Source organism: Protopterus annectens, chromosome 10.part0 (assembly GCF_019279795.1).
Source record: "Protopterus annectens isolate FY-2018-M chromosome 10.part0, PAN1.0, whole genome shotgun sequence".
NCBI classification, from domain to species: domain Eukaryota; kingdom Metazoa; phylum Chordata; order Ceratodontiformes; family Protopteridae; genus Protopterus; species Protopterus annectens.
The window spans coordinates 219,877,702-219,902,701 of record NC_056744.1 but is presented as its reverse complement, the minus strand read 5'-3'; positions in this window follow the sequence as shown (position 1 = coordinate 219,902,701).

The window sequence follows — 25,000 nt, the reverse complement described above, 5'->3', positions numbered from 1 at the left end:
AATGCTATTATTGGTATTCTGACAGTTGGCACTTTAAGTTACAGTAATGCTTTTTTATCACAAGCAAGTCACGGGTGAAGGGAAACACACATTACATCTATGGCTTAAAATCCAGTAATTTAAAATTCAGCATTGTAAGCTTTCAGTATAATGAGACTCAGTCAAATGTTTTTCGTATTTTGAAAATTAGGTATTGTAGTCTCAGTCAAATGAAATTCAGTATTTTAGTTGTCAGTCATGTGAAGTAGACCTATATATATATATATATATATATATATATATATATATATATATATATATATATATATGATTGTGTGTGTGTGTTATATCACAAAAGGTAGAAAATTCAAAAGAAAGAATAACAAAACACTAAATGACTCATAAAAGTGAATCGCAAAGTATTGAATACTTCTCTCCCACTAAAAAAAGCCGTATATCAATAAATCACATCTGCAAAACCCAGATCAAGTGTTGTCTTGGTACTGATACTGTTAGGGAAAGGGGTTTTAGTAACATAATTGGTAGAGTTAGGGTTAGTGTAGCTCACATTTACATTGCTCAGTCAAGCTGGCTTAGAAGTTATCTGTCAGGAGACAAGTGGTTAATAACATCTGTTGAGTCTTCCTTAGTAAAAGAACCACTTTGCCCTTTAGGAATATCTTGTATTTAAAAAAGAACATGGTTCAAAAACATGCTTAGAACCTCATACAGGTCTTTCTGTCCATCACACTACTGCTCTGTTACCCACAAACTGATTTGGTCCTTCTCTCTGTTGCTGCTAAGCAAATAGCCTAGCATGGCCAATCGCTTCTCTGGAGAATAAGAATATGTGGTGCTGCCGGGTGGTGGGTTGCATTACAGTAAGTTCGCCACGCAGTTCAATTTCAGTTCAATTCTCAGCTTTCGTGGAGAGTACGTGGGGATGGGCGTGGATGCGTCGAAGGTTATGCATCAGGGCTGGTAACTCGGCACGTAAAAATCAACTACCAATCATTAGCGGACTGGAGATCCGCTCTGGTGACCCCTAACCGGGAAAAGCCGAAAGACACAACAAGTATATCCAAGAAGCATCAGCTTTAAAATAGCAGGATACTGAAGCCTGAATTTAATACCTTTAGTTTTCTACATCTTGAATACTAGGTGTGAAGATTGGGTGAAGATAGATGAAGGCTGCTAGCCTAGACAGATAGAATTTTGGAGATAATTCTGTCATCTGTAAATATTAATGTAAACCACAGGCTTGTTGTCTTAAATGGTAAAAATAGTTTTACATGTGGAACTGGAAAAAAATGTATCAGCAGTGCACTCAACTGACCGAGTAAAGCATGTTGTGACCCTTTCATGTTAAAACTCGGAGTCAGCAAGTCTAGAGTGAGGCATCCTGCCTATTGTTTTAAGGCCAAAGTTAATGGCCAAAATTTGTATGCATAAATGTCCTTTATTGCCCTGGTTTCTGCCCAGAGATGAAGAATGTAAATGTAGTTTCTGTTAGCCTGGGAACCCAGGGAAGTGGGAAGAATGATGTAATGTGAACCAGGAATGTGATTTTAAAAAACAGAGAGAATCGGAGAGCATTAAACATTTTTGTCTTGACCATCCAACTCATCAGCACTGTCTTGCTCTATATGTAAGTTTATCTTAGACGTGTGTTTTCTCTTAGAAATAGCTAGAAACTAGAAACTAGAAAGATTAGACTATGTGTTTTTCTGTGATATCAGAACTGTATTACTGAATTATTTTAAGTATTCTCTGTGATCTCTGAACTCTTGACTAGCACTGTGTAGTAAAAACTATTGTCTTGTGTTTTGTCTATTTGTTATTAAATATTTTTAAACCCTTTCAACTGTGGCTGCTTTTGTAGAGATAATTTAAGCTCTTTAGAGTACTGGCATGCCTTTGGTACTACCAATAGGATAATAATATTGCACAGTAATAATTGGGCACTCTTTTAAGGGCCTTTGAGTAGCTGATAAATATTAATGGGTGGTGGCAGCTAGTACTACCATATAGTCTGAGAAAAGGGGCACAGCTGGAGAACCTGTGCCAGCCTTCCCCAGGAGTGTCTGTGTGGTTGTATAAACTCTTCTCAAAGTGTGTGTGTGTGTGTGTGTGTGTGTGTGTGTGTGTGTGTGTGTGTGTGTGTGTGTGTGTGTGTGTGTGTGTGTGTGTGTGTGTGTGTGTGTGTGTGTGTGAGCTGCTTGGGCAGGGACATGAAGCACTGGTTGGACAGAGAGGGTGCTGGAGGTTTTAGCTTGCCCACTAGGCTGAGATCCTGACCCTATAGCTGTGCCAGTGGGGAGTCTTATTGGGGACCTGGAGAGCAAGGGAGCAACTGTGATCTCTGTGTGCTCTTAAGGGAAATTGCACCTTACTGTGTGTATTTGTTATACTTTCCTCTTACATGAGACACCCCTCACTGGTGTTAGTGGTGAAGACTGAGGCTCCTTGATTGCTGGGCCAGGGCGCGGGCATCACATATTAATTGTTTGGCAGTGGTGGGATATCCACACCACATATTAATTGGTTGGCAAATACTATTTGGCTTGTAGTGGTGTGGGTAGAGTGAATTCCTGTAGCTTGTGTACAGTGAGCTCTGAAGGTGTTTTGTACTCTAAATCAGCCATGAAGTGAATACTCAGGGTTCAGATCACAATTGTTTTATTTCTTTTGTTAGCTTAGTTAGTCAGGGTGAGCAGGCAGCATGTCAGCAGAGGAGTATGGAAAGCTGACAAGGAGCCAGCTGGCGGATATGTGCCAGGCTAGGGGACTGGTGCATGGAAACCTGACTAAGGCAGACCTGATTGCAGCCTTGGTTACAACTGCATCAGAAAACAGCAACCAGGAGGACAATCAGACTGGTAGTGGAGATATAATACCCTCAGAGAATGGACAGCTCAACCTTTCTGCAGAGGACTTAAAAATCCATCTGGAGCTAAAGAGACTTGAGTTGTAGGCCAGGCATTTGGAGACAGAAGCAGCTGAGAGACTGAGGAGTCTACAGGCTGATGAAAATGAGAAACTGCTATGCCTGGAAGCCGAGGAAAAGGAGCAGCAGAGGAAGCATGAGAGGGAAATGCTGACTCTTCATTAAAGTCATGGAGGTAATGGGGACGGGAGTAACTGGACCCCAGAAGCATAAAAGGTCAGTAAATTTCTTCCGCAGTTTAAAGAGGGGGATAATTTTGATAGTTTCATTCATATGTTTGAGAGGGTATGCAAACAGTATGGTTCCTGACCCCCTAACTTCATTGTAAAGCTGTAACTGTTTTGTCAAAAATGTCTGACGTTGCATGTTTTGATTATACTGCTGTTAAAAATCACTTATTAGAATTGTTTAAGCTAACACCTGAAACGTATAGGAAAAAGTTTCGTGAGCATAGATGCAAGGCAGATGAAAGTGTGTGTGAATAAAATGCATCTGCTTTAAAACCCGCATTTGCGTGGTTTTGCGCTTGTATACAACTCAGCAAAGCTCCTCATGGTGTCCTGCAGAGTACTACAAGCAGCAGAGCGACAAAAGAGTGACTTTCAACTGATTAAGTACTTTTTTCTCTGCATTTTTCCTGTGACTGCTATTTACACCTAAAAAGTGACCTTCTAGCATTTCTGTGCTCTAAAAAGCTATATTTGCTGCATACTGTACTTATTTTTGCTGTTGCACTTTTAAAGTCGTTTAAGTCATTTTTTGTGTTGTAATCTTCTGTTTAACTGTTGTAGGCTATACACTCAAGTGTGCTAGCCTGTTCTGAGCATTGAAAGTGTTTTTTGTGTAAGTTTACTGTATTTTCTGTAAAAAAAGAAAAAAAAATATTCTGGTTTCCTGCCTTTTCTAAGCTAGTCTAGTCCAGTTTTCAGGTTCTGCTGAATTCAAGGCTGTGGTACAAGTTCCTGTGTTGCCCATATCCTTACTTGGACAGGAGGAAGTTTCTCTGTTCACCAGTGAGAACAGGGAGCTTTGAGCAGCCTATCTGTCCCTGGAGGAGTGGTCTCAGCCCAGCAACTAGTAGTTTATTGGCCGTTTTGGGCTAATTCCTATCTCTTTCATCTCTGTGCTTTAAAACCCACATTTGCGCAGTTTAGCTAGGGTTAAACTATTCCAGGCTCCATGAAGTCTGTTCTTCAATTTTTCCCTTGGAAGTAGTCAAACTCTCAAATAAAGCACTCTAACTTTCCTTTTACAGCCCAGCACTTGCTTTAAGCTCTCAGTAAACACTAATAAACACTAACACTACACCCCCCTTTACTATACAGTAGTACAAGGCTCCCTATCCGTCCCTACCGGACAATCAGTAAATCATTTCATTTATCCATACAGGCATGTCCAAAGGGCAGTTTCAGGTGTACTCTCCAGTCCAGCTGGTGAATCTGGGAATCTTGAGGCAATGTTATAATTGCCTCATGTACACAGACAACCCTCTCCTCCTTCCAACAAACACAAATGTATGTGAGAGATGCAACTATACAGCCAAACTGGAGGTCCAGCTCTCTCAACCCATGGCTGGAACAGTCAGTCAGGAGGAGATGGGAAACACTTGCTCCACACTACCAGTCTCACATACACCAGCCATATCTGCACCAGTAAACAACACACATAAATACACAAAAACATACTCGGAGGCTCTAAATAAAACTTTGCCTAAGCAGCAGAGACCTCCAAAGCCCTCAAACAACAACCACGTATCACATACTTTACAAAGTCAGTGCGCCATGCAACCACAGCCCTTAAGGCTTAACAACACACCCAATACACTAGTAATAGGTGACTGTATTGTCAGGCACACTGACGTTCCACTCACTAGACTGAACAAGGAGAAGGTTACTGTAAGCTGCCTGTCGGGTGCCAGGATCCGCCACATAATGCAAGTACTCAGGTCACTCCAAAACAAGTACAAATATGACTGTCATTGTACATGTTGGTGTGAATGACCTAAGACGTACCTCCCTGGACTACATGAAAAGAGACATAGAGGAGCTCTCTGATCATGTAGCCCAGGCCGGTATTACCCTGACCCTGAGTAGCATCTTGCCCTCACCAAGAATGATGCCACAGTACAAAGAAAAAATGATCAGTTTTAACAATTGGCTAAGCTATTGGTGTCGTTCAAAGGGGATCCAGTGTCTGTCAGCCTGGGATGACATTCTCGACAAGCCACGCTGCTTTGCCAGAGATGGCTTGCACCTGTCACTCTTAGGCTTTCGAATACTGGCCAAGGCTCTTTCCACCCCCATAGTGCCTTTTTTAGGCAAGGCTCAAAAGACAAATCCACCTCCATAAACAACACAAGTAACAAAAAACTGAGGGTAGTGCTACTTAATGCCAGAAGTCTAAACCTCAAAATGCACACACTCGAGGCACTCCTTAGCATGGAGAAAATTAATATCTGTGCAGTAACAGAAACCTGGTTCAAGGCTCCAGAGAGCACCCCAGCACTACCAGGCTACAACTCATACCATACCTTTCGGCCCCAGAACCTGGACCTGGGGGTGTATCCATTTTCATAAAGGATACCCACACCTCCAGGTTAGTAGCACAGCACGAGGCCTCTGAGACCATCCATGTGCAACTAACAGTGGGCAAAGCTGTTTTTCAGATCGTAGCTTGCTACAGATCACCCACCTTGTCTCAGGACCCCCACTCAGCATTCCTGAGAACACTGGAAAATATGAAGGTCCTACCTAACACCATGATATTGGGTGATTTCAACTACCCAAACATTGACTGGGAAAACTTCTCAAGTACAAACTCCTTTGCCCAACGCTTCCTAGAGTTTATAAACTCAAACACCCTGGAACAGCTGGTCACCATGCCCACAAGAGGTGACAACATATTGGATCTGATCATCACCAACATGGGGGATCAGTGCTCCACACCAGAGGTAAACCCCTCGCTGGTAAGATCAGACCATAAACTAATCACACTGGACATCCACATCCCGACCCCACCCCCAGTCAAGGAAACCACTGTGAAAAACATTTCAAAAGCCAACTTCACACTTCTCAAGACCCAGATGGAAAGTTTCAAAGCTCCCTTGCTAAAGGATAACGCTGCCCAAACCACATAATCCTTTACAAATGCATTCTATGAGCACCTACAGGAATGCATGGATCGAGCCATCCCAAGTAAAACCAAGACTCACTCCTCTAAAAAGAGGAAACCAGTCTGGTGGTCCCCGGCCATAAATAAGTTATACAACAGAATTACATGATAAAGCAAAATCCCAAAAAGGAAAGGCATCCCTGATCAATATTAGCAAGAAATTACGATCCCTCATAAAATCATCCAAGGTCAGTTTTGAAAGAAAAATTGCCAAAGACTCTAAAGATAATCACAAAGCCTTCCTTAGCTATGTCAAGAATCTAGGTGGCAACTCTCAGATATGCTCTGAGCTAGTGCAAAATGGCAAAAAATACACTGAACCAACTGACATTGCCAACATCCTGGCAGACAGGTTCAGTGCAAACTTTACCCCCCCAACCCCCAAAATGGCCCGTGTCCATCCCATAAGAATGTAGAGCCTGAGACATCACAGACACGCAGGTGAAAACAGCCCTCTCCAAAGCTAAAAACACAGCATCAATGGGACCGGATGGTATCCTAGGCTGCCTCTTACACGAGCTCCAAAATGAACTAAACCCTCACCTAAATTCACTGTTGAAACTTAGCCTTACCACAGGCTATGCAGCCAAAGAATGATGTACAGCAACAGTCATCCCGCTCCACAAAGGTGTTGCCACAACAGATCTTGGGAACTATCACCCTATAAGCCTGACTAGCCTGGTCTGCAAAGCTATGGAGCGCATCATCATGGAACTCATAAACAGAGACATTGGGAATCTCCAGATAACTGGACCCTACCCAATTCGGCTTTGTTAAAGGCAGATCCTGCCTCTTAAACCTAGTTGACTTCTTTGAAATGGTTACCAAGGCCATAGATGAGGGAAAGGTACTCCACACAGCCTACCTGGACCTCGCTAAGGCCTTCAACACCATTCCCCACTCTGGCATCATGGATAAGCTCACCAGCTTGAACATTAAACCCTATGTCATGAGATGGTCAGAGCTGCGGGTGCCATGTCCGACTCTAAACCAGTTACAAGTGGCATCCCACAGGGCTCAGTCCTGGGACACCTCCTGTTCGGTATATACTTCTCTGAGGTACAGGCAAGCATGGGAGGACTATGGCTGACCAAGTTTGCAGATGACTGCAAACTGGGGGCCATAATCGACTCTCCGGCTGACACAGACATCCTCCAGAAGGGTCTCACAGAGACAGATACCTGGTATCAGCACCATGGCCTCAAGCTAAATGCCAAAAAATGCATAGTCATCCCCTTTGGGGAAAACAAAGTGCCCACGAATTATCACATAGGTGGTAATCCACTAAGTATGGAAGATGTAATTAGGGATTTGGGGACCCAGGTAAATAGCAACCTCTCCTTTGATAATCACATTGCCAAAGTGGTTAGAAATTCCTTCTATGTAGTCCACCTAATCACGAAAGGGTTCACATCTAGATCAAGAGAGGTCATTGTGATCCTCTACTCATCAATCATTAGGGCCATAATAGAGTACAATGCCCCATTTGAAATGTACCTTACTCAACACCTGCAACAGCTGGAAAGACCACAGAAGTACCTCACCAAGAGGATCATGGGCCTCAAACAGATGGTCTATGCAGCTCGACTAAAGAAACTCCAGCTCTACTCAGTGGCTTACCGCCTGCTCAGAGGTGATCTCTGCCTGACATACAAGGCCATGTCCAACCCGGAATTAATGGACATGCTCCACCTCAAGAAAACCAAAGCTCTTAGAGCCACATGCTCCAGTGAATTAAACCTCAGCACAACAATAAACAGGACATGCTGGAGGGATAGATTCCTGTCCCAGAGACTTCTCTCACTCTGGAATAGAATTCCAATTTATTTTAGACAAAGCCACTCACTGACTCTCTTCAAAAGAAATCTTGACGAGTGGATGGGAAATCATAAATTTACCCCTGGGATCACTCCAATGGCCCTGCTAAACAGAGGTCCAGGAAACTAATTTAAAAGGGAGGCGAAAGCCAACACATTCTGGCTAGGCTTATAAATGCCCTTGGGCAGATAGCCTAGTACCTACCTATGAACCTATGAACCTAAGAATATGTTGCTGAACTGAGCACTTATTTCCATAGGTGGGTGAGTGGATGTCAGATCACCACTTTTGAAGGGGTGGCAGACCTTTTGGTGAGGGAACAAGCTCTTAGAATAAGGCTCTTGCCACCCCCATAGTGTCTTTTTTAGGCAAGGCTCAAATGACAAACCTACCTCCCTAGAAAACACAAGTAGAAAAAAACTAAGGGTAATGCTGCTCAATGCCAGAAGTCTAAACCTCAAGATGCACACCCTCGAAGCCCTCCTCAGTATGGAGAACATCGATGTCTGTGCAGTGACTGAAACCTGGTTCAGGGCTCCTGAGAGCACCCCAGCACTATCAGGTTTTACCTCATATCACGCTTTCCGGCCCCAAAACTTGGACCGAACCACAAAAGGAGGGGGAGTATCCATTTTCATCAAAGATACCCACACCTCCAGGTTAGTGGCAATGCACGAAGCATCGGATACTATCCAGGTGCAACTAACCATAGGCAAAACTGCCTTACAGATTGTAGCATGCTACAGACCACCCTCTCAAACTCAGGAACCCCACACAGCCATCCTGAAGACACTGGAGAGTATGAATGTCTCTCCAAATACCATCATTTTGGGAGACTTCAACTACCCAAACATAGACTGGGAACATTACTCAAGCCCCAACACCCTAGCCCAGAGGTTCCTAGAATTCATAAACTCAAATGCAATGGAACAACTAGTCACCATTCCCACAAGAGGAGACAATATACTGGACCTGATCATCACAAACATGGGGACAAAATGCTCCACACCGAAGTATATCCCTCTTTGGTAAGATCAGACCATAAATTAATCTCACTGGAAATCCACATCCCGCCCCACCCCTGCACAAAGACCACAGTGAAGAACTTCTCAAAAGCAAACTTCACACTTCTTAAGACTGAAGTGGTATCCTTCAAGGCCCCTGGGCCAGTGGAAACCACAACCCACACTGCTGAATCCTTTGCAAATGCCTTCTATGGGCACCTTCAAGAATGCATGGATCATGCAATCCCAAATAAAACCAAGACCCATTCCCCAAAGGCAGGCCGGTCTGGTGGATCCCAGCCATAAACAAACTTTACAACAGGAGGAGGAAGCTACTACATGACAGAGCAAAATCCCTAAAAGGGAAGGCGTCTCTGATCAGTACTAGCAAAACTACGATCACTCATAAAATCATCCAAGGCCAACTTTGAGAGAAAAATCAAAAGACACAAAAAGACAATCACAAGGCCTTCTTTAGCTATGTTAGAAACCTGGGTGGAAACTCCCAGATATGCTCAGAGTTAGTCCAAAATGACACAAAATACACTGAACCCACTGACATTGCCAACATTCTGGCAGACAGGTTCAGTGCAAATTCTCTTCCCCTCCCTCCCAAAAGGAGAAATAACTATCCCAGCAGATTGTAGCCTCCTTAACATTTCAGATGCCCAGGTGAGAGCCACCCTCTCTAAAGCTAAAACACAGCATCAATGGGACGGATGGTGTCCCGGCTGTGTGCTACATGAACTCAAGAGGAACTAAACCCACACATAAGGCTGCTGTTTAATCTTAGCCTTACTACAGGATACGTACCCAAAGAGTGGAGTACAGCAACAGTGGTCCCACTTCACAAAGGCGGTGCCTCTACGGACCCTGGAAATTACACGCCCATAAGCTTGACGAGCCTGGTCTGCAAAGCTATGGAGAGGATCATTATGGAACTCATAAACAAAGACACTGGGGACCTACAGACATTGGATCCTACTCAATTTGGCTTTGTCAAGGGCAGATCCTGCCTTTTGAACTTGGTCGACTTTTTTGAAACAGTCACTAAGGCCATTGATGAGGGTAAGGCAGTTCACACAACCTACCTTGACCTTGCAAAAGCCTTTGACACAATACCCCACTCGGGCTTCATAGACAAACTCACCAGCTTAAATGTAAACCCATATGTCACAAGATGGGTTGCAAACTGGCTCAAGGACAGAACCCACAGGGTCAGAGTTGCTGGAGCTATGTCAGACTCTAAGCCAGTCACAAGCAGTGTCCCACAGGGCTCAGTCCTGGGACCCCTCTTGTTCGGCATTTATTTTTCCGAAGTACAGGCAAGCATAGGAGGACTGTGGCTGACAAAGTTTGCAGATGACTGCAAACTGGGCACCATAATTGATACTCCAGCGGACACAAACATCCTCCAGAGAGGCCTCATAGGAATGGATAATTGGTGCCAGAGCCATGGCCTTAAGCTGAACACCAAAAAATGTATAGTCATACCCTTTGGGAAAAACAAGGTACCGACAAATTACCACATAGGCGGTAATCCATTAAGTACGGAAGAGGTAATCAGGGACCTAGGGACCCAGGTTGACAGTAACCTCTCATTTGACACTCACATTGCCAAAGTGGTTAGGAAGACCTTCTATATTGCCCACCTTATCATGAAGGGTTTCACATCTAGATCAAGAGAGGTCATTGTGCCCCTGTACTCTTCTCTTATCAGGCCAATGATTGAGTACAATGCCCCATTTGGGATGTATCTCACCCGACACCTGCAGCAGTTGGAAAGACCCCAAAAGTTCCTCACCAAGAGGATAAAGGGTCTTAAACATATGTCATATGCTGCCCGACTGAAAAAACTCCAGCTCTATTCAGTCACATACCGCCTACTCAGAGGTGATCTGTGCCTGACGTACAAGGCCATGTCCAATCCTGAATTAATGGACATGCTCCACCTCAGAAAATCCAAATCCATCAGAGCCACGAGAACAAGTGACTTAAACCTCAACACAGAAATAAATAGGACGTGCTGGAGGGACAGATTCATAACCCAGAGGCTCCCTACACTCTGGAACAGAATCCCAGTCCATGTTAGGTAGAGCCCCTTACTGACTCTATTCAAGAGAAATCTCGACGAGTGGATGGGAGATCATAGGTTTACCCCGGGGGTCATCTCTGTGTCACTACTAGACAGAGGCATAGTAAACTAAACCCTAAAAGGGCATAGTATTCTCATCCTAAGGGGTGGTGTAAGCCACATACACTCTGGCTGGGCTTATAAATGCCTTAGGGCAAATAGCCTAGTACGAACCTATGAACCTATGAACCTATAGAACTTTGCCTGAGGACATGAGGATATTGTTAGCTGATAGACAATGTGCTACTTCAGATGAGTTGGGGAAGAAGGGAGACCTATACCTGGCAATAAGGGCAGCTCTGCACAGTAAAGGGACCTCCAGTACTGCTCATGGGTCTAAAGGAACCCATGGTGGGCAGCACAGACTGCCCCAACAGAATCTGCCAGTAGCAGGGGAAGCCACTAGGCCAGGTACACATCCAGGAGCTAGGGTTAAATGTTTTGAATGCAACCAGTGGGGCCATGTGGCATACAGGTGGGGAACAAAAGGTGAAGGAGCCAGTAAGTGGGAAAGACAAAATACCAATAGTAGGTTGTCTTGAGACAACAGGGGTACCAAACTACCATCCTGCAGATGTCCTGATAGGCAAAGATTTGGATGAGGCAGTACCATGTGTTTATGCAGTTACATGCAGTTAGGCTAAGAGACAAGCATGTGGGTCTGGTAGCCTGGAGGAGACCCAGACAGACTGCATACTTGCAGCCAGGACTGGTGAGGTGGTTACTTCAGGGAGGGAGCTACCCTGTAGCAGTGAGACTGAAGGTGAGCCACAGCTGCTTGTGGGTACCTTTTGTTTCCTGGGACAGATTGACTGCAAAGATAGAGGTGAGTAGTAGTACCCAGGCTGACAGTGAGGCACCACTGTCAGAGGATGCCAGACTTCCTGTGGAAGGGGATCTGGGAAAGGTTACAAGGAGAGAGTTGAGACAGGCTCAGCTCTCAGACCCTACATTGCAAGGCCTGAGGCGGGTAGCTAGGGAGGCACCTGATTCTCAAGGAAAGGGGGAATCTGTATACTGGGACAAAGGGTTACTGTACAGAGAGTGGACCCCTGAGGGAGGGCTAGAAGGTGAAGAGAGTACAGCAGTTAGTAGTGCCTAGAGCCTACCATCCAGCACTTCTAGCCATAGGCCATGATATTCCCTTTGCAGGTCATATGGGCATAAAACATACAAAGAGGCATGTTATGCAGAACTTCTATTGGCCTGGAATTTCCAGAGATGTAACAGGGTACTCCAGGACCTGTGAGCAGTGCCAAAAGGTAGGCAAGGCAGGAGACAAGGTGAGTGCTCCTTTGATGCCTTTGCCTGTGATTGAGGAGCCATTTCAGTGGGTATCTATGGATATTGTCGGTCCTCTGAGTACCCCAAGTTCCACAGGGAAAAAGTGTATCCTAGTGGTAGTGGATTATGCTACACGATACCCTGAGGCAGTGGCTTTGTCCTCCATTGAGGCAGAGAAGGTGGCAAATGCTTTGTTAGAGATTTTCAGCAGGGTAGGTTTCCCAAAAGAAATACTGACTGACAGAGGTGCCAATTTCATGTCAGACCTGCTGGCTTGTCTGTGGAAGTCCTGTAGGGTGAAGCACATGAAGACCACCCCCTACCATCCCCAGACTAATGGTCTTGTTGAGAGGTTAAACTCTACAGTCAAGTCCATGCTATGGGCATTTACAGATCAGTTTAAGAGGGAGTGAGACAAATATTTGCCCCATCTGTTGTTTGCTTGCAGAGAGGTTCCCCAAGAATCCACAGGTTTTTCACCCTTTGAGTTGCTGTATGGGCATAGGTGAGGGGAACTCTAGATTTAATTCGAGATGAGTGGGAAGGTGAGTGCAAGTCTCACAAGGAGTCTGTTGTGGCATATGTCCTGAACTTTAGGACAATGTTGACAAAATACAGCAACCACGAATCCACCAAATATTCAAAAATACACCAGCGAAATAAATAGGTTAAAGCATAGAATGATTATGGGGTACCATACATTATTTCCCGTTGGGATGAATTTAGATAGTGGATGAAATTTGATATATGGGTGTGCTGGAATCTTTGAATCATAATGAAATTTGAGTGTATTTATTAATTAATTAATTATTTATTTCTAAATGTGCATTTCAGTGTCATATGTATTTATGAATATTTATTTAAATTTGTTTAGTAATAAGTAGCATTTTTAAAAAGATTTATAATATTTGTAAGATTGAAAAATAACATGAATTATTATATTATATCAGATTCATTATTATGTTTTTTTAGTTATTTTTTCTATAAATAAGATTTGGTATTGTTTGAATTTTCATATATAATATCAAATGAATGTTAGATGAGTTGTTAAAGTGTTCATAGGGTTAATCATTTGATGAATTGATTGATTGTTTAACTGATGAGTATATAAAAGAGAATGTGCATATTTGAATATTTGTTCCATTGAAGGCGAATTGCCGAGGTACCAAGACGGATGAATAACATGGATTAAAGTTGTTTCTCTTTATCTCACCTTTGACTGCTTCTTTCGCTGGTGTATTTTTGAATATTTGGTAGATTCGTGGTTGCTGTATTTTGTCAGTCATGGAGAAATCTGTTTTTGAAGGAGTTCAAAGTGGGGAGAAATATTCCTTTGCTGAATTGTTGAAGGAGAGGGAGCGGAAGTGTGCTGCCTCTGATTTATGGACTATGGATGTTAATGATTCATGTTCGGAAGATTTTGCACGTTTAGAACGGTTGATGTCCAAGGAAATGACTGTTTTCTATGATTCAAAGTTACTAGAAAAATATGTAACCCTTAGTATCACTCCCAGGGGTTTGCGGATAGATAAACTACCAGTTGGGGGTTTCAAAGAAGAGGAAAATGACCTGTTATTAGAATGGAGGCAAGCGGCACAGGAGTGCTGCTTAAGTTGGTTAAAAATACTTATTAAAAGAAATCAAAGGGCGATGGACAATCTGCACAAGAAAATAACTGATTTACAGCATGAACTTACTAGCAGGGCTTCAACTGCTGTTTTCCAGTTAAATTTTAAAAATATCAATGATAAATTAATAAAGGTAGAAAATGATGTTATGGCTCAGAAAAAATCCAAGTTAAACAGGGACATTAAGGACTATGAAAAAAATGAAATCTATAATTGGCCACGCAAGGGGCGTCGTTTCCATCAGAGATCCAAGAGACGCATAACCGGAAATGAGGAAGTGTCGTCATGTTCTTCGGTTGTGACTGGGGTAAGCCGCAAGAGTGTTTCTTTTGAAAATATCACAATGGATGGTTCGGATGGAAGTGTGGAGAATCGAAGGGGTGAGCAGAGCCCTATTCTAATGTGCAAACAAGATCAGCGAAGAACCAGGGTAAGACAAGTCATATGTCAGCTTCGCTAACTAATTAAAAAAACTAAAGCCAGACTTGCCATGTTCTTTGGAAGGACAGATACTTTTCAATTGTAGTCATTCTGTTCCTGTTAATTTAGATTGTGAAATAACTTTGGAAAAAAATGATGGGACTGTTACTCAAAATGGTAACGTTTGCTCTGCTAGCAATGTTAACGTAATGTATAGTGCTGATGCTGATTTGGAATTGGGGATTGTCACTCAAAATGCTAATGTTAGTTGTGTTAGTGATGTTAATTTAACGCACAATATTGATGTTGATTTTGAATTGATTTCTGAAAATATTGTTGGGACTGTCATTCAAAATGTTGAAAATGTTGATGGTTGTTTAGCTTGTAAGGATTTAAGTGTATTGAATCTTTCTGATTTAATTCTATCTGATGACATGCTTAAGGTTTTGTTAAAAGGCACCAAGTTCATACCCACTAGGTTACCTTCATTGGTGGATATAATGGTGGATGTTAAAAGATTTGTCCGTAAATTAAATTTAAGGGTATATTTCTCTGAACGAGAAAAACATCTCCAAACTGAAAGCAAAATTTCAGTAGATGATGAATTGTTAAATTTGAGTATATATGATTATGATGACATGATGCCTGATGAATATGATGATAATAATGAGGTATCAGAATCTTTTGTAGAGGATAATATTTGTGCAGAAGAAAATTTAGGGGGAGGTTATGGGCACATTGATGTCCCTTGTTTTCCAGGTGATAGTAATTTTGCTCCTCCCAAATAGTCGCAGGCTATAAATGCATTTGAGCACGTTGTTTGCACTAAACTTGAACAGGCACATAAAGAATTTTGTAGAAAAGACAAGGCATTCAACTTGAATAAATACGAATGGTTGGCCTTAAAAGAGTTGAGAACAAAATTGGACAAAGTTACCATTAAACCAGCTGACAAAGGGGTAACTGGGTTGTGATGAACACTGAAAAATATAAACACATAGTTAATGCTTTGATAGGAGAGGACACTTATGTCAAACTGAACAACAACCCTTTGAAACAGTATTCTGAAGAGTTAAGTGAACTATTAGAAAAAGGAGAAAGGTTGGATTTTTTTACCAATAAGGATGTGAAAAAACTACTAGGTAAGGAACCTCATCACCCATACATTTACATCATCCCAAAAATTCACAAAAGCATGACTAATCCACCAGGAAGGCCCATCATCTCTGGTATTGGCTCCTATGTAGAAAGGGTTAATATATTTTTGGATTCCCATTTTAAAAAATATCTTCCCAAAGTTTGTTCCCATGTAAGGAACACTCTAGATGTATGTTCAGCCTTGCGTGGGGTAGAATGGAAGGAGGAATATTATTGGGCTACAGTTGATGTTTCATCTTTATATACTAACATCAACATAAGATGGGGTTTGGAGGCCATGCAGAGGATGATGGATGTGGGACCACGTACCATGTTTTTGTTATGTTTATTGGAGTTTAGTTTGACGCACAACTATTTTATGTGGAAGAATGATTTCTTTTTACAGGTAAAAGGGACTGCCATTGGTGCAGCTTTTGCACCCACCTATGCAATAATATACATGGGAGAGTTTGAAAAAGAATTCATGTTTCAGAGTTCTTTTTTTTGTGAATAACGTCGTGTTTTATAGACGTTACATTGATGATTTAATTTTTATTTGCAAAGGTGAGACATCCCTATTTACGCAGTTTATGGAAAACTTGAATCAGAATACTCATGGATTAAAGTTTGTTGCACAAAGTTCCTTATATAGTACACCCTTTTTGGATGTAGAATTTTATGTAGGGAAAGGTAATTTGATACAACACAGACCCTTTAGGAAACCAACAGTGGTGAATACTTTTTTGCACGCTAGTAGCATGCATCCTCCACATTTGATCAAGGCATTGCCCGAAGGGGAATTTAAGAGGATTTTGAGAAATACATTGGATACAGGTTTATGAGAAGAGGCATGTGATGAAACCTTTAATAGACTCTTATCTAGGGGATATGAGAGTACTAAACTTTTAGATATAAGGAAGAGATTGTATAGAATTCATACATCAGGGAGGAACATATATTATAATTGTAATCATTCTGTGACTACATCTACACTAGAAAATATATTTTTTGTATCTAGATTTTCAGGTTTCTCTAATATGGTTGAAAAAATTATTAGAGAATTGTGGCATGTTGTGTGCAAAGATTTAACTGTTGGTTGTCTTTTCCCGAAGCACATTACCTTCTCTTACAACAGGTATTCCAATTTAAAAGAAATGTTAAATAGGAAACTTGAGCCTTTCACCAACACAAATGTTGGGATGTATTGTTGTAGTCGTTGTTTGGTTTGTGACAAGACAAAGAATATGCATGGGATGAAAATAAATGGGAGGAAATATTTGGCATTTGAAAGGTTTGATTGCATGTCATCAGAGGTAGTGTACATTTTGGGGAGTGATTGTATCACGCTGCTATGGTACATTGGCCAGACAACCAGGAAGGTTAAGGTGTGTATTTTGGAGCATTTGGGGGACATTAGGAGGAGAAATATGGATAGTCCAGTAGACACTCATTTTATTAACATGCATAATGGTAACATTGAAGGTTTTGTATTTGGTGTACTAGCTAGACCTCATTTTTGTACAGGAAATTTTAAGACTGCATTAAATAGGTTAGATCATAGAATGATTATGGGGTACCATACATTATTTCCCGTTGGGATGAATTTAGATAGTGGATGAAATTTGATAGATGGGTTTGCTGGAATCTTTGAATCATAATTAAATTTGAGTGCATTTAATTAATTAATTATTTATTTCTAAATGTGCATTTCAATGTCATATGTATTTATGAATATTTATTTAAATTTGTTTAGTAATAAGTAGCATTTTTGAAAAAGATTTATAATATTTGTAAGACTGAAAAATAACATGAATTATTATATTATATCAGATTCATTATTATTTTTTTTTAGTTATTTTTTCTATAAATAAGATTTGGTATTGTTTGAATTTTCATATATAATATCAAATGAATGTTAGACGAGTTGTTAAAGTGTTCATAGGGTTAATCATTTGATGAATTGATTGATTGTTTAATTGATGAGTATATAAAAGAGAATGTGCGTATTTGAATATTTGTTCCATTGAAGGCGAATTGCTGAGGTACCAGGACGGATGAATAACATGGATTAAAGTTGTTTCTCTTATCTCACCTTTGACTGCTTCTTTCACTGGTGTATTTTTGAACTTTAGGATAAGGTTCAATGAACTCATGGGCTTGGCCCAGGAAAACCTGGCAGAAGCTCAACAACAGAAAAAGGTGTGGTATGACAGGAATGCTCGAGCTAGAGAGTATGCTGTGGGGCAGCAGGTAATGGTTCTCATTCCTGTCAGACCCAACAAGCTGCAAGCAGCTTGGGAGGGACCCTACAAGGTGGTAAGAAAGATAAGTGATGTTAATTACATGGTGGAACTGCTAGGCAGAAGGCAGGGGCACAAATTGTACCATGTTAACATGATGAAACCTTACCATGATAGGGAGGCCCTTGTGCTGAGCATTTGCAGTGGATTGTAGGAGGAGTCTGAAGGAGATCTGGGGACTGATCTCCTCAGTGAGGCTCAGGCTGACACCTCAGTGGAAGGGGTAGCAATGTCCCAGCAGCTATCCCCTACCCAGGTTTGAGAAATCCGAGCAGTGTTGCAGGAATTTGGGGACATGTTCACTGAAAAACCAGTGTGCCCCCACCTAGGGCAGCACTAGGTGGATACAGGACCCCAAAGGCCTATTAGGCAGGCCCATTATAGAGTGCATGAGAGAGTCAAACAGTCTCTGAGGGAGGAGGTACAGGAGATGTTGGAACTAGGGGTGATTCAAGAGTCCAACAGTCCCCGGCCTCCACAGTGGTGCTGGTGCCAAAGAATGATGGCAGCACCAGGTTCTGTGTGATCTCCAGGAAATTAAATAGTCACACAGAGTCAGATGCTTACCCCATGCCAAGGACAGATGAGGCCTTAGAGCAGCTGGGTGGGGCTAAGTATCTTACAACCATTGATCTTACCAAGGATTACTGGCAGGTGCCCTTGACTCCCAGTGCTAGAGAGGTCAGCCTTTGTGACTCCTTTTGGCTTGTATGAGTTCACAAAGATGCCCTTTGGGATAGCGAATGCCCCAGCAACTTTCCATAGGCTGGTAGATCATATCCTAGCAGGAGCATGGGGGTTTGCCCTTGCTTACCTAGATGATATTGCCATCAACAGTCATTCCTGGCCAGAACACTTTCAGCATGTCTGGGAGGTGCTGGGCAGACTGCAGAGGGCAGGGTTGACCATTAAGCTAAACAAATGTCAGGTGGGTATGGCAGAGATCTCCTACCTAGGACATAGAGTGGGGAGTGGTAAGATAAGGCCAGAACCTGCCAAAGTGGAAGCCATTCAGGCATGGCCTGCACCTGTTACCAAAACGCAGGTGAGGGCATTTTTAGGGACAGCAGGGTACTACAGAAAGTTTGTCCGCAGCTATAGTACCATAGCTGCTCCCCTCACAGACCTGACAAAGAAGAACAGGCCAGATAAGGTGGTGTGGACCCCAGCATGTGAGCAGACATTCCAGAAGCTTAAAGAAGCTTTGGGAGGACCCCCTGTGTTAGCTAGTCCAGATTACAGGAAAGAATTTGTTGTGCGGGTGGATGCTTTGAACCATGGGGTGGGGGCTGTACTTAGCCAGATTTCTTCAGAGGGGGAAGAGCACCCAGTGTTTTATCTCAGTCATAGGCTCCAACCCAGGGAGGAATGCTATGCAGCTGTAGATAAGGAATGTCTAGCCAAAGTGTGGGCACTGCAGAAACTTCAGCCTTATCAGTATGGAAGGAAATTCACTGTTATGACAGATCACAACCCTCTAACATGGTTAATCAGAGCCAGACAGCAAAATGCCAAGTTGCTAAGATGGAGCTTGGGGTTGCAAGCATATATGTCTGTGCAGCACCACAGTGAGATTAGCAATGCCAATGCAGATGGGCTGTCAAGACAAGGAATGGGGTAAGGTACACTCAGATAGACCTAACTCCCACAATCAGTGTTTCTCAAGGGTCACTTGAAAAACTAGCTTGAGTTCTCCGGGGAGGGGTATGTGAAGATTGGGTGAAGATAGATGAAGGCTGCCAGCCTAGCCAAATAGAATTTTGGAGATAATTCTGTCATCTGTGAATATTAATGTAAACCACAGGCTTGTTGTCTTAAATGGTAAAATTAGTGTTACATGTGGAATTGGGAAAACATTTATCAACAGTGCACTCTACTGACCAAGTAAAGCATGTTGTGACCATTTGCTGTTAAAACTCGGAGTCAGCAAGTCTAGAGTGAGACATCCTGCCTATTGTTTTAAGGCCAGAGTTAATGGCCAGAATTTCCATGCATAAATGTCCTTTATTGCTCTGGTTTCTGCCCAGAGGTGAAGAATGTAAATGTAGTTTCTGTTAGCCTGGGAACCCAGGGAAGTGTGAAGAATGATGTAATGTGAACAAGGAATGTGATTTTTAAAAACAGAGATAATCAGAGAGCATTAAGCATTTTTGTCTCGATCATCCAACTCATCAGCACTATCATGCTCTATATGAAAGTTTATCTTAGATCTGTGTCTTCTCTTAGAAATAGCTAGAAACTTGAAAGATTAGACTAAGTGTTTTTCTTTGATGTCAGAACTGTACTACTGAATTATTTTAAGTATTTCTCTGTGATCTCAGAACTCTTGACTAGCACTGTGTAGTAAAAAGTATTGTCTTGTGTTTTGACTATTTGTTATTACATATTTTTAAACCCTTTCAACTGTGGCTGTTTATTTAGAGATAATTTAAGCTCTTTAGAGTACTTGCATGCCTTTGGTAAAATTGTACAAAGACACTTCAATAGCTTTAGCCCTGGGCTCTACTGCCAATTGGATAATAATATTGCACAGTAATAATTGGGCACCCTTTCAAGGGCCTTTGAGTAGCTGATAAATATTAGTGGGTGGTGGCAGCTGGTACTACCATATAGTCTTGGAAAAGGGGCACAGCTGGAGAACCTGTGCCAGCCTTCCCCAGGAGTGTTTATGTGGTTGTATAAACTCTTCTCAAAGTGTGTGTGTGTGTTTGTGCATGTTTGTCAGCTACTTGGGCAGGACACAAAGCACTGGTTGGACAGAGAGGATGCTGGAGGTTTTAGCACACCCACTAGGCTGAGATCTGGACCCTATAGATGTGCCAGTGGGGAGTCTTATTGAGAACCTGGAGAGCAAGGGAGCGACCAGCCCCAGACTGACTGTGATCTCTCTGTGCTCTTAAGGGAAATTGCACTTTACTGTGTGTATTTGTTATCCTTTCTTCCTATATGAGATGCCCCTCACTGGTATTAGTGGTGAGGATTGAGGCTCCTCGATTGCTGGGCCAGGGCGCAGATGTCACACTTGGAGAAATGTATCTCTCCTCCACAAAGTCTCTTTCAGTAAAGATCATTGCTTCCTTTATTCACATCACTATTCCAGGTTTCTAGAGGTCTTTTTAAGACTGCATGTAGAAAGGTTCTCTGACACCAGTCTTGGACTTTTCCTAGCCTACTCAGCAAATATAAGAACCTGATATACTCTCCTTCTCAAGAGGATTCAATTTGGTGATATGTAACAGAATTGGGCTGCAAGGCTGTTTATAGAACTGGAGTAGTCCTCTCTTTCACAATTTCCTGGAATTTGTATAAACTGAAACTTTCTTCCACCTTTCTTTATCCTGATAATAAGCCAGCCTTGCTCAAATAACTTGTCTTGGGGTCCACCTCTGCTGACCTCCATATTAGCATGCATAATGCCATCAACCAAACCCTTTGGCTGACCAAAATGCAATGTTAAAGTTTGCTCTGTCTTCCTTGTTCTTCCACTGCTCTGCTGCTAATGCTGATTTTATTTTCACCAGCATAGATATTATAATAGTACATAATTACTGCTTCCTCATTACTGGAAATTCTTCATAACAGGAGCTACAGCAGGCAGTATGGTAAGCAGTCCTGGTGCCTATTCCTAGAAAGACTGAAAGGTGCTAATGCACATTCTTGGTATTTCTATTCCTCAGCATCCAAAATTCACCTCCCCCCAAAAGGAAAACAAAGTTGTATCTGTTTAACCACTCTTATGAAATTTTAATTGTGCCAACACTTTTTACTTTGATTCATTCACAGTTTTAACTAAAGAAAGAAGAGGACATAGACAAATGCTGCCTTGGGGATATCTCTCGTATAGTAACTCAAATGTGGTAAATCCTGTTTAATCTTAAGATACTTGCCCTGCAGCAAACAGGAGGCAAGGATGTTAATGGTCCCATTTCTTAACATCTTGTTCTATGGCCTTATCTCAGGGTAGACTTCATAATTTTATTAAAGCACAGCATTAACCCATTAGCTTGTGGCTAATTCAGTGAAGTTCTTAACTGATTTACTTTAAAACACTGCCAATGCTGGTGTATTATTTCTATGGATATCCTTACTCTAGAGAAAAATCACTTACTCATTTGGCACTTGAGTTAGCATTGGCTTTTTGCAGTGGTACTGCTTCAGAAAATTCTGTATCCTAGTCAGTAATTACAACAATGCACTGATGGACATTGCTAGTCCTTATTAATGCATCAACTAGATCCATGGCTATCTGCTTGAATGGGACCTCAATATGATGCATAGATATCGGTGGATTTCTGAAACCAGGATGTGTTGCAGTCTTTTGACATTCTGAGCTTGCTGCATAAAAATACATAATGTCATTCATTGTTGTTATTGTTGTTTTTTAGTCATTTACTTCTGTCTGACTCCTTATGACCTCAAGGACTTTAGCACACCAAACCTATCTCTCAACAACTCCCCCTTTAATTCTTGAAAATTCATATTGATTACTTCAGTAATGCTATCTGTTCATCTTAGTCACCTTTTCCCAACATTGGTGTTTTCTGTAGTGAATTGTTTTCAAATTATGTCATCAAAGTTTTATAGTTAGGCCTACCAGTGAGCAGTATGGGCTTATTTCCTTAAAATCTTCTTGCAATTCAGGGAATTACCTTCTTTCATTATAGCAGTTCAATAAAATCATTCTAAAATTATAGCTTTATTTTTGTACATAATTAAGTATCCTCCCAAAATACGACTGTGCCAGTTTCACCACAAGAGGTCCAAAACATTTTGCAACTAATAACTGATGTTCTTCTTCTCTGTATTTATTTCCCCTATAAAATAAGTAATTCTGTAATTTTCTGGCCTGTTTTTAATGTATTGCCCTTTCATTGTGCATTATTAAAATTGTTCTTTCTTATCTGCAAATCTGCCAAGTTAAAAACATTTCTGTGATGAAGTTTTGAGTATAACCTTGTAATGGAAAATTATTGTCTCATGTTTATTCTTCACAAAATGCATAGTAACTTGTAGTTTCTTCACAAATGAGTCAAATAAAATGTTTATGTTTATATCAATGGAAAACTGGGAAACAGATGCATGATGTTTCACATAAGTAGTAGCTTTAGATTTTAAGTGTCTTACAAGTGCATTCTCTTGTAGTGCACTGACAGATACATGAAAGAAAAGTAAGTGCTGAAGGAGTTAAGGAATGTTATGTTCTGGTTAAAAGTTAGTTTTAGAAAGTTAATGAATTGTGTCAGGTATCTGTGTAAACCAGATTAATCAACAGTTCACTCTGTCCTTCTCAGGCTGGGGGATGTCTTTGCAAGGATGTGAGACAGTGTGTTCTGGTACTGAATGTTACAAAGTTAAAAGTCAATAAGTCTTAAATACAGATGGTCTAGGTTTTAAAAGGCATATTTATGAAGTGATTATGTGAAGTTCTAAGCAAGGATCATGGGTCATAAAATAATTAAAAATTAAATTATATGTTGAAAGTAATGTTATGCCAAAGTTCTGTATGCAAGAAATTGATAAGAAAAAGTATAGAAATGAAGTTTTTCCTTTATTCTTTGAGACTGATCTGAAAATTTTAGTAGCCGGTCTCCCAGCACTGTTTATATAATAAACAAGTAATTTGCACATCTTAAAGTATTATTCTCGACTGAGACTAAAAGGTAAAACTCCCTGTTGTTTAATTTTGTACTTTAACATTTGGTGCCTTAAGACTCATACTCTGAACTTTGGTATTGCTGCGGGGCAGTGTGGAATAAATTACAAGGCCCAGCACAGAAAGTTCTTCTGTGAATTCCATGCTGCTTTGTATGGAATAGTCAGAGACTCAGATACTTAACTATTAAAGCTGTGCAAATATGCTATACCCAGAGCGGAAAAATTTGTTTTTCTTTTTAGATAATTGTAGTTAAAAGAGTAGAATGAGTGAGTAACTGTTTTGTTGGATGACTGAGTTTGTTTAATAGGTGTATGTAAAGAAATAGTGGAAGGATCCCACAGGAAATACAGAAAAGTTTATTAATGTGTATGCACATGCAACAAAAGAGAAAATTAACACAAGGAGGTGCCTTATGTCGAGGACGGTACCCTCAAGACCAAAATGTAAGGGGGCGTGGCTAGCATGGTCATGGTGTAGAAGCAGATTTTACAAGCTCCACTAAGGAAAATATATCTTCACTGGAAATTTGTTTCATATCAAGAAAAAGTGGATTTATTTTTGCAGAATTTGATAGTATTCAACATTCTCTTCAGGAATATCTACTTATAAATCAAACTTGGTTATAATTTCCAGTCAAAACATTCATCTGAACAAATACTTACTTCTGGGATATTTTCAACATGAGTTATACTAAGGCAAACAACCAGGATTCCAGTACAAAAAAGGAACTACAGACTTTGAGAACAACTATTCAAGACCTCACAACTAAGACTGATATAACTGACTGTAAAATGGACAACTTTAAAGAAAAAACTACCAAGCAGATGGATTTGCTTCATGAGGATTTAAAACAGCAAAAAATTCAAATTACTAATATTTAGGAATCATTAACAGACTTTGATGGAAGATTGCTACAAAATGAAAACAACATAGAATTTTTGCTTAAACAAAATACTTCATTACAACATAAACTGGATCATCTAGAGAATAGATCACGTCAGAATAATATAAGGATTTTTGGTCTTCAGGAAAATATAGAAGGAAACAATATGTCAAGTTTCCTTAACTCATGGCTGCCAAAATTTCTAGAGTTACCAGAGGCATTATCTTTTGGTATAGAGAGAGCACATCGGTTTCTCACATCAGTAAACAGTGCCAACAGGAAACAATCTAGATATGTCATAGTAAAATTCCTATCATCTTCAGATAAAGACTTAATTCTAAAAACAGCCTGGTCAAAATCACCTTTAAAATACAATGACTCTATTATTCACTTCAATAATGACTATTCAACAATGGTAATTACTAAAAGAAAGTTTTTTTTACCTCTAATTAAAGAACTGAAAAAGGTATGGATTAAGACTCACCTCTTGTTTCCAGCAAGGCTGAAAACTTTTCTTCCTGATGGACCTTCATTGTTTGAGGATCTTGATTCTGCTGTGACATATGATAAAAAACACAAATTACTGGAAAAAATAGAAGAAATGGAGTGGGCTAACCCCTCTCTTAAAAGAATGGCTCC